Genomic DNA, 14,302 nt, shown 5'->3' with positions numbered 1-14,302 from the left:
GTAGATGTAAACGGGTGAATTCTAAAGATTGGCCCTGAGCTTTGTTGATGGTGATTGCAAACGCCAATCGAATTGGGAATTGCAATCTGTTAAATTGAAATGGCCTATCTGTTGGAATCATAGGAATGCGAGGAATGAGGACATGTTCACCTCTGAAAGGTCCTGTCAAGATTGTTGCTTGTACGACATTGCTCATTAAGTTTTTTTACTACAAGCCGCGTGAGGTTGCAAAGTTTTGGGTGGTTGATATTTCGCAACATGATAATTGGCACGTCGATTTTCAATTGCAGTACGTGCGGTGGCATCCCTGGCAGATCGAGTGAATTGAAAAAGTCTGTTGGATAATTAAGCGCTTCTCCGCTTCCAGAACAGTGTCGACGGACTTGTGTGTGAGTGGCTCGCTTTGAATGTTAGACTGAATAATATTGTTCAGTTCGTAGACGTCTTTGTTCTTGGCCGCAAGAATAGCTCGTTCACTCAGCGATTCGTGATTCTTATAATTGGTTTGAATATTGGGAAATACTTTTTCAACCAATTGTTCTTTTGAGGTCAGTAAATTGCAGAAGTTTTGAGGCAATGAAATTCGTCCTCAGGTCAGATCAACCGGCACCTTTCCGTTCCCCATTTTCAGCAATTGATGTGAGAATATCTGAGCTAATTGATCGTTTTGCAGCTGGAGTATTTTAGGCAAGTAGAGTATTTTAGGCAAGCATTTATTTCGTCCGCTGGTGTCGATCGAGGAACTACAGGTAATGTTTGCCTGAGAGAGTAGTGGATGCTTGGAATGCCCTCCCGCGGGAGGTGGTGGAAATGAAAACGGTAACGGAATTCAAACATGCGTGGGATAAGCATAAAGGAATCCTGTGCCGAAGGAATGGATCCTCAGGAGCTTAGTCAAGATCGGGAGGCGGGGCTGGTGGTTGGGAGGCGGGGATAGGGCTGGGCAGACTTATACGGTCTGTGCCAGAGCCGGTGGTGGGAAGCGGGACTGGTGGTTGGGAGGCGGGGATAGTGCTGGACAGACTTGTACGGTCTGTGCCAGAGCCGGTGGTTGGGAGGCCCATCCTAGAAATACTGTATTATTCCATCATCCATTCAATAACGTTCTATGGCTTTTTCCTCCAGGAAGCCGTCCAACCCTTTTTTGAAGTCCGCTAAGTTAACTGCCTTAACCACCTTTCCCGGCAGCGAATTCCAGAGTTTAACTACGCGTTGAGTGAAGAAAAGTTTCCTCCGATTCGTTTTAAATTTACCACACTGCAGCTTCATCGCATGCCCCCTTGTCCTAGTATTTTTGGAAAGCGTAAACAGACGCTCCACATCGACCCGTTCCATTCCACTCATTATCTTATAGACCTCTATCATATCTCCCCTCAGCCACCTTTTCTCCAAGCTGAAGAGCCCCAGCCTCTTCAACCTATCCTGATAGGGAAGTCGTCCCATCTTCTGTATCATCTTTGTCGCCCTTCTCTGTTTTTCAATTATGGACACATTTCATTGACATTTTAAAGCAAGTGGAAATTTCTGTGATGTAAGGAGAGCACATTGAAGTGCCTTTGATTTTGGCAGTGTTATGTTAAGCTCTCGGGTTCAGGTGAGTCCTTACTGATGAATTTCCACCATTTCAAAACATTTTTGACATGTCATTTTAATTAGTTCACTGTCGTTTGGGTAGGTTCTTACTATTCCTTACAGGAAGTATAACAAATAAATTAACCCATAACCCGTAACTCCGATGAGCTTGACAAGAGCAATGGTGAATCCTGGTGACATTTTAACACCACAGATTGTAAGAGTAGCAAATTATCCTGGGGAGAAAAGTGACATCACAAATTTAAAAGGCACAGCTGGTGGGAGTTGGCCTAGCTGGCGGTGTGAGCTGGCGGTGCAACCTGAGTATTGGAGTTTGCTGCTGTTTTTCTTTGATCTCTCCTGAGTTATGCCACATACTAAACAGAAAGGGGTGGTCATGATTGTTCCCCAGCGACTAAGACTTATTCCCCCATGCAGCAATCAATCTGGAGGTATGCCACCAAAACCCCATTACAGGTTTCCAGGAAGATGGTCTCCACGTTGGATTCGGGTGAAGGACAGCCCCGACCCTTTGGGGCTTGAGGTGGCCTTGTCTCCCCTCGGTCTTCAACTCCCCGGTGCGTCCGCCTGCTGCAGTGACATTGAAGGAGCCTCTTGTGGTGGAAGCTGCCTGTTGGGAAGCTCTCGTCGGGGGCAAAGAAGCCATGAGTTTAAGCAGGGTAAGGAATGGTGGTGGTTTATTGAAGACTTCTACCCCGCCCATTCAACGGCAATAACTGAGCGGCTACATAATAATCAAAGGGATGAGAGAAGAAAGTAAGATAGGTAGGAGGATGGGGGGGGGGGGGGGGGGGGGAAGGGGTGAAACTAGAATAATTGATAGGAAAGCAGGGGGTGGTGGAAAAGGTCTATTTCAGGCAAGCTGTCAAGAACCCCAAAGTGAGACAGGGGTCAGCTATAGGCATCCCAACAGAGGTATGTCTCAAGTTTGACTTATATTGCTGAAGGGAGGAACAGAATTTGAGATGCTGGGGCAATTTGTTCCAAAGATCCGGGCCCTGTACCGAAAAGATAGAACTGTGGATAGTGGCATGAGCAAGGGCTCTGAAAGAAGGAACATTAAGTAGATCAAGCTGGGAAGACCTGAGAGGCCTGGGAGGGCAGTAGGGGGAGACTGGAAAGAAACAGGGCTGCTATTCTTACCTACAAGAGGAGAGGGAGCATCCCAATCCTCTGGCATCTCTGTTGAGTATTTGGCTGCAAAAAATAAAAAAAAACGGAATTAAAATTTAGAGCCTGATATTTAAAGCAATTAGCTGGCAGTAGAGCCTCCTGCCTGGTTAATTTGCATGTGCCTGCCAATCTGCTGAGGCAGTCCATGGGTGGAGCCTGACCGGACCCCCCGCCATCCCTTATAGTTCCTCCCAGACCTACCTTTGATAGCCCTGCAGGGAGGCATATTTTCAAAGCACTTTGGGAGGCTAAGTTCCATAGGTTTCTAAGGAACTTTGGGAGGCTAAGTGCTTTGAAAATGAGCCTCCACTGGTGATTTAATTTAATTTTATTTATTTAATTGCATTTGTATCCCACATTTTCCCACCTATTTGCGGGCTCAGTGTGGCTTACAATACATTGTAAATAATGGAAATACAGTTTGTTACATTACGATTATGGGTTACATTGTGAAAAGTTAAGGAAAACAGAGTCAGATCAATCACCTTTGGGGTGTAGAAACTATAGGATATGACGTTGGGGAATTACTACGGTGATCGAATAATAGCAAGAGAGCGATGGGGTAAACAGTTTTTATCTGTGGGTAGATTGTTGAATGGGAGAGAGTATGGGGAAGTGGAGTACGTGAGGTAATGTCTTGAGGCATTGTTATGATGTATATGGGATTTATATGTTTTGATCCTTGCGGTATGTTTTTTCGAAGAGATAGGTCTTCAATTGTTTGCGGAAGTCTGTCAACTCATAGACCGCTCTCAGGCCGCGTGGCAGTGCGTTCCAGAGTTGCGTGCTCTTGTAGGAGAAGGTTGATGCATGTAGTATTTTATACTTTATGCCTTAAGTGGTCTTGAGAGCAGAAGCAATGCCAACTTGATCCTGCCCATCGTAGCTTTGGCCTCATAATGGCCGCCATGACTTCTAGTGGCAGAATCGTAACAGCCATTTTGAGGCTGGAGCTGCAAAGAGCAGGAGCGAGTGGGCATCGCTCTTACTCTTTGGACCCCTTAGACCACCAGACTCTTAAAGGTAGGCTTGGGGGGGCCTCCAGTAGGTGGTTAGGGTGGAGGTCTGGTCAGGATTTCTTTTTCTCTTCAGGGTGTGAGAGAGGGGATTGAGATTGGGAGGAGGGCGGAAGTAACTCGGAGGATGGAAGAGGGGAGGAAAAGAGAAGAGATGCTAGATGGAAGAGAGGAGATGCTGGATGGAAAAGAACGGAGTTGGTGAAAGACTAGGAAGTAAGAGGAAAGACAATAGGACAACTGGGGAAATGGAAAGAAATGGAAAGCTGTAGGCAGGTGCAGTAAAAAGAGGGAAATTTAAGATTGGATAATAAGAATGAATTAAATGCGGCCAGAGAGGAAAATGGATGAAAGGAAAGGAGGAAAATGACATGAGAAGAGGAAGGAAAGCAGAAACCGGAGCTCGAACCAACACAGTTAGAAAAATACAATGACCAGGCAACAAAGGTAAAAAAAAAGTATGTTAGCTTCTTCAAGGACAAACATGCCATATTCTCACACGTGGGTGACGTCATCCACGTCGCCTGGTGTGGAACGCTTAATAGTGTATTACAGCTTTTAAAACAGAAAACGTAACGTTCCCACTGCGCAAGCGTGCCTTCCCACCCGCCGCAAGAGTGCAGAACCTGAAGTCTTCTTCCATCCGCTGTTAGGAGAGGACATGCTGTTTCGCGGCTCTCTCACTGCATTTGATGCGGTTTCCTTTTTTTGCAGGATTTTTTGTGCCTTTCCTGCGGGATTTTTTCCCCCCGGTTTTGTTCTTTTTCTCCATTTGGGGCCTTTTCCTCTTAACCCTTACATGTTTACTTAATTTTCCTTGCATTTAAGTTTTCTTTGTTTTTACTGCACTCTATAGATCCTCTTATTTTATTTTTGTTACATTTGTACCCTGCGCTTTCCCACTCATGGCAGGCTCAATGCGGCTTACATGGGGCAATGGAGGGTTAAGTGACTTGCCCGGAGTCACAAGGAGCTGCCTGTGCCTGAAGTGGGAATCCAACTCAGTTCCTCAGGACCAGAGTCCGCCACCCTAACAACCACTAGGCCAGTCCTCCACTGTTGCTACAGTAGATTCCACTAGCAACATTCCATGTAGAAGTCGGTCCTGGACGTCAGACTCACAGAAACAGAAGCCTGCGCAGCCTTCTACATGGAATGTTGCTATTCCACTAGCAACATTCCATGTAGAAGTCGGTCCTGGACGCCAGACTCACAGAAACAGAAGCCTGTGCAGCCTTCTACTTGGAATGTTGCTACTATTGGAGATTCTACATGGAATGTTGCTACTATTTGAGATTCTACATGGAATGTTGCTATTCCACTAGCAACATTCCATGTAGAAGTCGGTCCTGGACGTCAGACTCACAGAAACAGAGGCCTGCGCAGCCTTCTACATGGAATGTTGCTACTATTGGAGATTCTACATGGAATGTTGCTATTCCACTAGCAACATTCCATGTAGAAGTCGGTCCTGGACGTCAGACTCACAGAAACAGAAGCCTGCGCAGCCTTCTACATGGAATGTTGCTACTATTGGAGATTCTACATGGAATGTTGCTATTCCACTAGCAACATTCCATGTAGAAGTCGGTCCTGGACGTCAGATTCACAGAAACAGAGGCCTGCGCAGCCTTCTACATGGAATGTTGCTACTATTGGAGATTCTACATGGAATGTTGCTACTATTGGAGATTCTACATGGAATGTTGCTATTCCACTAGCAACATTCCATGTAGAAGTCGGTCCTGGACGTCAGACTCACAGAAACAGAAGCCTGCGCAGCCTTCTACATGGAATGTTGCTACTATTGGAGATTCTACATGGAATGTTGCTACTATTGGAGATTCTACATGGAATGTTGCTATTCCACTAGCAACATTCCATGTAGAAGTCGGTCCTGGACGTCAGATTCACAGAAACAGAGGCCTGCGCAGCCTTCTAGATGGAATGTTGCTACTATTGGAGATTCTACATGGAATGTTGCTACTATTGGAGATTCTACATGGAATGTTGCTATTCCACTAGCAACATTCCATGTAGAAGTCGGTCCTGGACGTCAGACTCACAGAAACAGAAGCCTGCGCAGCCTTCTACATGGAATGTTGCTACTATTGGAGATTCTACATGGAATGTTGCTATTCCACTAGCAACATTCCATGTAGAATCTCCAATAGTAGCAACATTCCATGTAGAAGGCTGCGCAGGCTTCTGTTTCTGTGAGTCTGACGTCCAGAAGCAGAAGCCTGCGCGGCCACATTGGTGATCTGCAAGGGCTGACTTCTACATGGAATGTTGCTAGTGGAATAGCAACATTCCATGTAGAATCTCAAATAGTAGCAACAGTGGAGGAGTGGCCTAGTGGTTAGGGTGGTGGACTTTGGTCCTGAGGAACTGAGTTTGATTCCCACTTCAGGCACACGCAGCTCCTTGTGACTCTGGGCAAGTCACTTAACACTCCATTGCCGCATTGAGCCTGCCATGAGTGGGAAAGTGCAGGGTACAAATGTAACCAAAAAAAAAACCTGGAAATTGCTCTTGTTATTGGCTTCTCTGTACATAACTTTATTTTACTATTACTTCACAAATTATCTCCTTCTTTCTTTTTGTTTCTCCATCTACCATTAAATGTATTACTTGTCATGCCCATAAAGGTATCTGAATATGAATCTGTGGTGATATTCTGTTGAGTCACACTGGCAAATTTAAGGCACATGAGAATTTTCCAAACTGGTGCGTCATCACTGCCAGACTTCTGCTGTCATATATAGTGAGATCAGCAGTGGGGAAGTGCCAGACTGAGGTTTTAAAATGCTTGCAGAGCTGGAGGGTGCAGAGATGCTTGTGGGTATACAATATTTTTTGTTGTTCCATTGTGTGTGCAGAGATAGAGGTTGTCTGGTTTGCCGGCTGTAGAACATGCAACATATAATTGTCCATGTGAGAAGCAATCCGTGTGTAGATGTAAACGGGTGAATTCTAAAGATTGGCCCTGAGCTTTGTTGATGGTGATTGCAAACTCCAATCGAATTGGGAATTGCAATCTGTGAAATTGAAATGGCATATCTGTTGGAATCATAGGAATGCGAGGAATGAGGGCATGTTCACCTTTGAAAGGTCCTGTCAAGATAGAGATTGTCTGGTTTGCCGGCTGTAGAACATGCAACATATAATTGTTCATGTGAGAAGCAATCCGTGTGTAGATGTAAACGGGTGAATTCTAAAGATTGGCCCTGAGCTTTGTTGATGGTGATTGCAAACGCCAATCGAATTGGGAATTGCAATCTGTTAAATTGAAATGGCCTATCTGTTGGAATCATAGGAATGCGAGGAATGAGGACATGTTCACCTCTGAAAGGTCCTGTCAAGATTGTTGCTTGTACGACATTGCTCATTAAGTTTTTTTACTACAAGCCGCGTGAGGTTGCAAAGTTTTGGGTGGTTGATATTTCGCAACATGATAATTGGCACGTCGATTTTCAATTGCAGTACGTGCGGTGGCATCCCTGGCAGATCGAGTGAATTGAAAAAGTCTGTTGGATAATTAAGCGCTTCTCCGCTTCCAGAACAGTGTCGACGGACTTGTGTGTGAGTGGCTCGCTTTGAATGTTAGACTGAATAATATTGTTCAGTTCGTAGACGTCTTTGTTCTTGGCCGCAAGAATAGCTCGTTCACTCAGCGATTCGTGATTCTTATAATTGGTTTGAATATTGGGAAATACTTTTTCAACCAATTGTTCTTTTGAGGTCAGTAAATTGCAGAAGTTTTGAGGCAATGAAATTCGTCCTCAGGTCAGATCAACCGGCACCTTTCCGTTCCCCATTTTCAACAATTGATGTGAGAATATCTGAGCTAATTGATCGTTTTGCAGCTGGAGTATTTTAGGCAAGTAGAGTATTTTAGGCAAGCATTTATTTCGTCCGCTGGTGTCGATCGAGGAACTACAGGTAATGTTTGCCTGAGAGAGTAGTGGATGCTTGGAATGCCCTCCCGCGGGAGGTGGTGGAAATGAAAACGGTAACGGAATTCAAACATGCGTGGGATAAGCATAAAGGAATCCTGTGCCGAAGGAATGGATCCTCAGGAGCTTAGTCAAGATCGGGAGGCGGGGCTGGTGGTTGGGAGGCGGGGATAGGGCTGGGCAGACTTATACGGTCTGTGCCAGAGCCGGTGGTGGGAAGCGGGACTGGTGGTTGGGAGGCGGGGATAGTGCTGGACAGACTTGTACGGTCTGTGCCAGAGCCGGTGGTTGGGAGGCCCATCCTAGAAATACTGTATTATTCCATCATCCATTCAATAACGTTCTATGGCTTTTTCCTCCAGGAAGCCGTCCAACCCTTTTTTGAAGTCCGCTAAGTTAACTGCCTTAACCACCTTTCCCGGCAGCGAATTCCAGAGTTTAACTACGCGTTGAGTGAAGAAAAGTTTCCTCCGATTCGTTTTAAATTTACCACACTGCAGCTTCATCGCATGCCCCCTTGTCCTAGTATTTTTGGAAAGCGTAAACAGACGCTCCACATCGACCCGTTCCATTCCACTCATTATCTTATAGACCTCTATCATATCTCCCCTCAGCCACCTTTTCTCCAAGCTGAAGAGCCCCAGCCTCTTCAACCTATCCTGATAGGGAAGTCGTCCCATCTTCTGTATCATCTTTGTCGCCCTTCTCTGTTTTTCAATTATGGACACATTTCATTGACATTTAAAGCAAGTGGAAATTTCTGTGATGTAAGGAGAGCACATTGAAGTGCCTTTGATTTTGGCAGTGTTATGTTAAGCTCTCGGGTTCAGGTGAGTCCTTACTGATGAATTTCCACCATTTCAAAACATTTTTGACATGTCATTTTAATTAGTTCACTGTCGTTTGGGTAGGTTCTTACTATTCCTTACAGGAAGTATAACAAATAAATTAACCCATAACCCGTAACTCCGATGAGCTTGACAAGAGCAATGGTGAATCCTGGTGACATTTTAACACCACAGATTGTAAGAGTAGCAAATTATCCTGGGGAGAAAAGTGACATCACAAATTTAAAAGGCACAGCTGGTGGGAGTTGGCCTAGCTGGCGGTGTGAGCTGGCGGTGCAACCTGAGTATTGGAGTTTGCTGCTGTTTTTCTTTGATCTCTCCTGAGTTATGCCACATACTAAACAGAAAGGGGTGGTCATGATTGTTCCCCAGCGACTAAGACTTATTCCCCCATGCAGCAATCAATCTGGAGGTATGCCACCAAAACCCCATTACAGGTTTCCAGGAAGATGGTCTCCACGTTGGATTCGGGTGAAGGACAGCCCCGACCCTTTGGGGCTTGAGGTGGCCTTGTCTCCCCTCGGTCTTCAACTCCCCGGTGCGTCCGCCTGCTGCAGTGACATTGAAGGAGCCTCTTGTGGTGGAAGCTGCCTGTTGGGAAGCTCTCGTCGGGGGCAAAGAAGCCATGAGTTTAAGCAGGGTAAGGAATGGTGGTGGTTTATTGAAGACTTCTACCCCGCCCATTCAACGGCAATAACTGAGCGGCTACATAATAATCAAAGGGATGAGAGAAGAAAGTAAGATAGGTAGGAGGATGGGGGGGGGGGGGGGGGGGGAAGGGGTGAAACTAGAATAATTGATAGGAAAGCAGGGGGTGGTGGAAAAGGTCTATTTCAGGCAAGCTGTCAAGAACCCCAAAGTGAGACAGGGGTCAGCTATAGGCATCCCAACAGAGGTATGTCTCAAGTTTGACTTATATTGCTGAAGGGAGGAACAGAATTTGAGATGCTGGGGCAATTTGTTCCAAAGATCCGGGCCCTGTACCGAAAAAGATAGAACTGTGGATAGTGGCATGAGCAAGGGCTCTGAAAGAAGGAACATTAAGTAGATCAAGCTGGGAAGACCTGAGAGGCCTGGGAGGGCAGTAGGGGGAGACTGGAAAGAAACAGGGCTGCTATTCTTACCTACAAGAGGAGAGGGAGCATCCCAATCCTCTGGCATCTCTGTTGAGTATTTGGCTGCAAAAAATAAAAAAAAACGGAATTAAAATTTAGAGCCTGATATTTAAAGCAATTTAGCTGGCAGTAGAGCCTCCTGCCTGGTTAATTTGCATGTGCCTGCCAATCTGCTGAGGCAGTCCATGGGTGGAGCCTGACCGGACCCCCCGCCATCCCTTATAGTTCCTCCCAGACCTACCTTTGATAGCCCTGCAGGGAGGCATATTTTCAAAGCACTTTGGGAGGCTAAGTTCCATAGGTTTCTAAGGAACTTTGGGAGGCTAAGTGCTTTGAAAATGAGCCTCCACTGGTGATTTAATTTAATTTTATTTATTTAATTGCATTTGTATCCCACATTTTCCCACCTATTTGCGGGCTCAGTGTGGCTTACAATACATTGTAAATAATGGAAATACAGTTTGTTACATTACGATTATGGGTTACATTGTGAAAAGTTAAGGAAAACAGAGTCAGATCAATCACCTTTGGGGTGTAGAAACTATAGGATATGACGTTGGGGAATTACTACGGTGATCGAATAATAGCAAGAGAGCGATGGGGTAAACAGTTTTTATCTGTGGGTAGATTGTTGAATGGGAGAGAGTACGGGGAAGTGGAGTACGTGAGGTAATGTCTTGAGGCATTGTTATGATGTATATGGGATTTATATGTTTTGATCCTTGCGGTATGTTTTTCGAAGAGATAGGTCTTCAATTGTTTGCGGAAGTCTGTCAACTCATAGACCGCTCTCAGGCCGCGTGGCAGTGCGTTCCAGAGTTGCGTGCTCTTGTAGGAGAAGGTTGATGCATGTAGTATTTTATACTTTATGCCTTAAGTGGTCTTGAGAGCAGAAGCAATGCCAACTTGATCCTGCCCATCGTAGCTTTGGCCTCATAATGGCCGCCATGACTTCTAGTGGCAGAATCGTAACAGCCATTTTGAGGCTGGAGCTGCAAAGAGCAGGAGCGAGTGGGCATCGCTCTTACTCTTTGGACCCCTTAGACCACCAGACTCTTAAAGGTAGGCCTGGGGGGGCCTCCAGTAGGTGGTTAGGGTGGAGGTCTGGTCAGGATTTCTTTTTCTCTTCAGGGTGTGAGAGAGGGGATTGAGATTGGGAGGAAGGCGGAAGTAACTCGGAGGATGGAAGAGGGGAAGAGAAGAGATGCTAGATGGAAGAGAGGAGATGCTGGATGGAAAAGAACGGAGTTGGTGAAAGACTAGGAAGTAAGAGGAAAGACAATAGGACAACTGGGGAAATGGAAAGAAATGGAAAGCTGTAGGCAGGTGCAGTAAAAAGAGGGAAATTTAAGATTGGATAATAAGAATGAATTAAATGCGGCCAGAGAGGAAAATGGATGAAAGGAAAGGAGGAAAATGACATGAGAAGAGGAAGGAAAGCAGAAACCGGAGCTCGAACCAACACAGTTAGAAAAATACAATGACCAGGCAACAAAAGTAAAAAAAAAAGTATGTTAGCTTCTTCAAGGACAAACATGCCATATTCTCACACGTGGGTGACGTCATCCACGTCGCCTGGTGTGGAACGCTTAATAGTGTATTACAGCTTTTAAAACAGAAAACGTAACGTTCCCACTGCGCAAGCGTGCCTTCCCACCCGCCGCAAGAGTGCAGAACCTGAAGTCTTCTTCCATCCGCTGTTAGGAGAGGACATGCTGTTTCGCGGCTCTCTCACTGCATTTGATGCGGTTTCCTTTTTTTGCAGGATTTTTTGTGCCTTTCCTGCGGGATTTTTTCCCCCCGGTTTTGTTCTTTTTCTCCATTTGGGGCCTTTTCCTCTTAACCCTTACATGTTTTACTTAATTTTCCTTGCATTTAAGTTTTCTTTGTTTTTACTGCACTCTATAGATCCTCTTATTTTATTTTTGTTACATTTGTACCCTGCGCTTTCCCACTCATGGCAGGCTCAATGCGGCTTACATGGGGCAATGGAGGGTTAAGTGACTTGCCCGGAGTCACAAGGAGCTGCCTGTGCCTGAAGTGGGAATCCAACTCAGTTCCTCAGGACCAGAGTCCGCCACCCTAACAACCACTAGGCCAGTCCTCCACTGTTGCTACAGTAGATTCCACTAGCAACATTCCATGTAGAAGTCGGTCCTGGACGTCAGACTCACAGAAACAGAAGCCTGCGCAGCCTTCTACATGGAATGTTGCTACTATTGGAGATTCTACATGGAATGTTGCTACTATTGGAGATTCTACATGGAATGTTGCTATTCCACTAGCAACATTCCATGTAGAAGTCGGTCCTGGACGCCAGACTCACAGAAACAGAAGCCTGTGCAGCCTTCTACTTGGAATGTTGCTACTATTGGAGATTCTACATGGAATGTTGCTACTATTTGAGATTCTACATGGAATGTTGCTATTCCACTAGCAACATTCCATGTAGAAGTCGGTCCTGGACGTCAGACTCACAGAAACAGAGGCCTGCGCAGCCTTCTACATGGAATGTTGCTACTATTGGAGATTCTACATGGAATGTTGCTATTCCACTAGCAACATTCCATGTAGAAGTCGGTCCTGGACGTCAGACTCACAGAAACAGAAGCCTGCGCAGCCTTCTACATGGAATGTTGCTACTATTGGAGATTCTACATGGAATGTTGCTATTCCACTAGCAACATTCCATGTAGAAGTCGGTCCTGGACGTCAGATTCACAGAAACAGAGGCCTGCGCAGCCTTCTACATGGAATGTTGCTACTATTGGAGATTCTACATGGAATGTTGCTATTCCACTAGCAACATTCCATGTAGAAGTCGGTCCTGGACGTCAGACTCACAGAAACAGAAGCCTGCGCAGCCTTCTACATGGAATGTTGCTACTATTGGAGATTCTACATGGAATGTTGCTACTATTGGAGATTCTACATGGAATGTTGCTATTCCACTAGCAACATTCCATGTAGAAGTCGGTCCTGGACGTCAGGTTCACAGAAACAGAGGCCTGCGCAGCCTTCTAGATGGAATGTTGCTACTATTGGAGATTCTACATGGAATGTTGCTACTATTGGAGATTCTACATGGAATGTTGCTATTCCACTAGCAACATTCCATGTAGAAGTCGGTCCTGGACGTCAGACTCACAGAAACAGAAGCCTGCGCAGCCTTCTACATGGAATGTTGCTACTATTGGAGATTCTACATGGAATGTTGCTATTCCACTAGCAACATTCCATGTAGAAGTCGGTCCTGGACGTCAGACTCACAGAAACAGAAGCCTGCGCAGCCTTCTACATGGAATGTTGCTACTATTGGAGATTCTACATGGAATGTTGCTATTCCACTAGCAACATTCCATGTAGAATCTCCAATAGTAGCAACATTCCATGTAGAAGGCTGCGCAGGCTTCTGTTTCTGTGAGTCTGACGTCCAGAAGCAGAAGCCTGCGCGGCCACATTGGTGATCTGCAAGGGCTGACTTCTACATGGAATGTTGCTAGTGGAATAGCAACATTCCATGTAGAATCTCAAATAGTAGCAACAGTGGAGGAGTGGCCTAGTGGTTAGGGTGGTGGACTTTGGTCCTGAGGAACTGAGTTTGATTCCCACTTCAGGCACACGCAGCTCCTTGTGACTCTGGGCAAGTCACTTAACACTCCATTGCCGCATTGAGCCTGCCATGAGTGGGAAAGCGCAGGGTACAAATGTAACCAAAAAAAAAAACCTGGAAATTGCTCTTGTTATTGGCTTCTCTGTACATAACTTTATTTTACTATTACTTCACAAATTATCTCCTTCTTTCTTTTTTGTTTCTCCATCTACCATTAAATGTATTACTTGTCATGCCCATAAAGGTATCTGAATATGAATCTGTGGTGATATTCTGTTGAGTCACACTGGCAAATTTTAAGGCACATGAGAATTTTCCAAACTGGTGCGTCATCACTGCCAGACTTCTGCTGTCATATATAGTGAGATCAGCAGTGGGGAAGTGCCAGACTGAGGTTTTAAAATGCTTGCAGAGCTGGAGGGTGCAGAGATGCTTGTGGGTATACAATATTTTTTGTTGTTCCATTGTGTGTGCAGAGATAGAGATTGTCTGGTTTGCCGGCTGTAGAACATGCAACATATAATTGTCCATGTGAGAAGCAATCCGTGTGTAGATGTAAACGGGTGAATTCTAAAGATTGGCCCTGAGCTTTGTTGATGGTGATTGCAAACTCCAATCGAATTGGGAATTGCAATCTGTGAAATTGAAATGGCATGTCTGTTGGAATCATAGGAATGCGAGGAATGAGGGCATGTTCACCTTTGAAAGGTCCTGTCAAGATAGAGATTGTCTGGTTTGCCGGCTGTAGAACATGCAACATATAATTGTCCATGTGAGAAGCAATCCGTGTGTAGATGTAAACGGGTGAATTCTAAAGATTGGCCCTGAGCTTTGTTGATGGTGATTGCAAACGCCAATCGAATTGGGAATTGCAATCTGTTAAATTGAAATGGCCTATCTGTTGGAATCATAGGAATGCGAGGAATGAGGACATGTTCACCTCTGAAAGGTCCTGTCAAGATTGTTGCTTGTACGACATTGCTCA

The 14,302-nt window shown here is 45.4% G+C and overlaps 1 protein-coding gene across 1 annotated transcript in view; it reads right to left on the bottom strand.

Annotated features, from left to right (window-relative positions):
- LOC115462762 overlaps nucleotides 1-14,302 on the bottom strand; it is an 80,623-nt gene that overhangs the window by 26,295 nt on the left and 40,026 nt on the right. The gene's annotated exons all lie outside the window — the stretch shown is intronic.

This window comes from Microcaecilia unicolor, chromosome 2, assembly GCF_901765095.1.
Source record: "Microcaecilia unicolor chromosome 2, aMicUni1.1, whole genome shotgun sequence".
Taxonomy (NCBI): Eukaryota; Metazoa; Chordata; class Amphibia; order Gymnophiona; family Siphonopidae; genus Microcaecilia; species Microcaecilia unicolor.
Note: the sequence above shows the minus strand (reverse complement) of the source record. Positions and strands in the feature narration are given on the sequence as shown.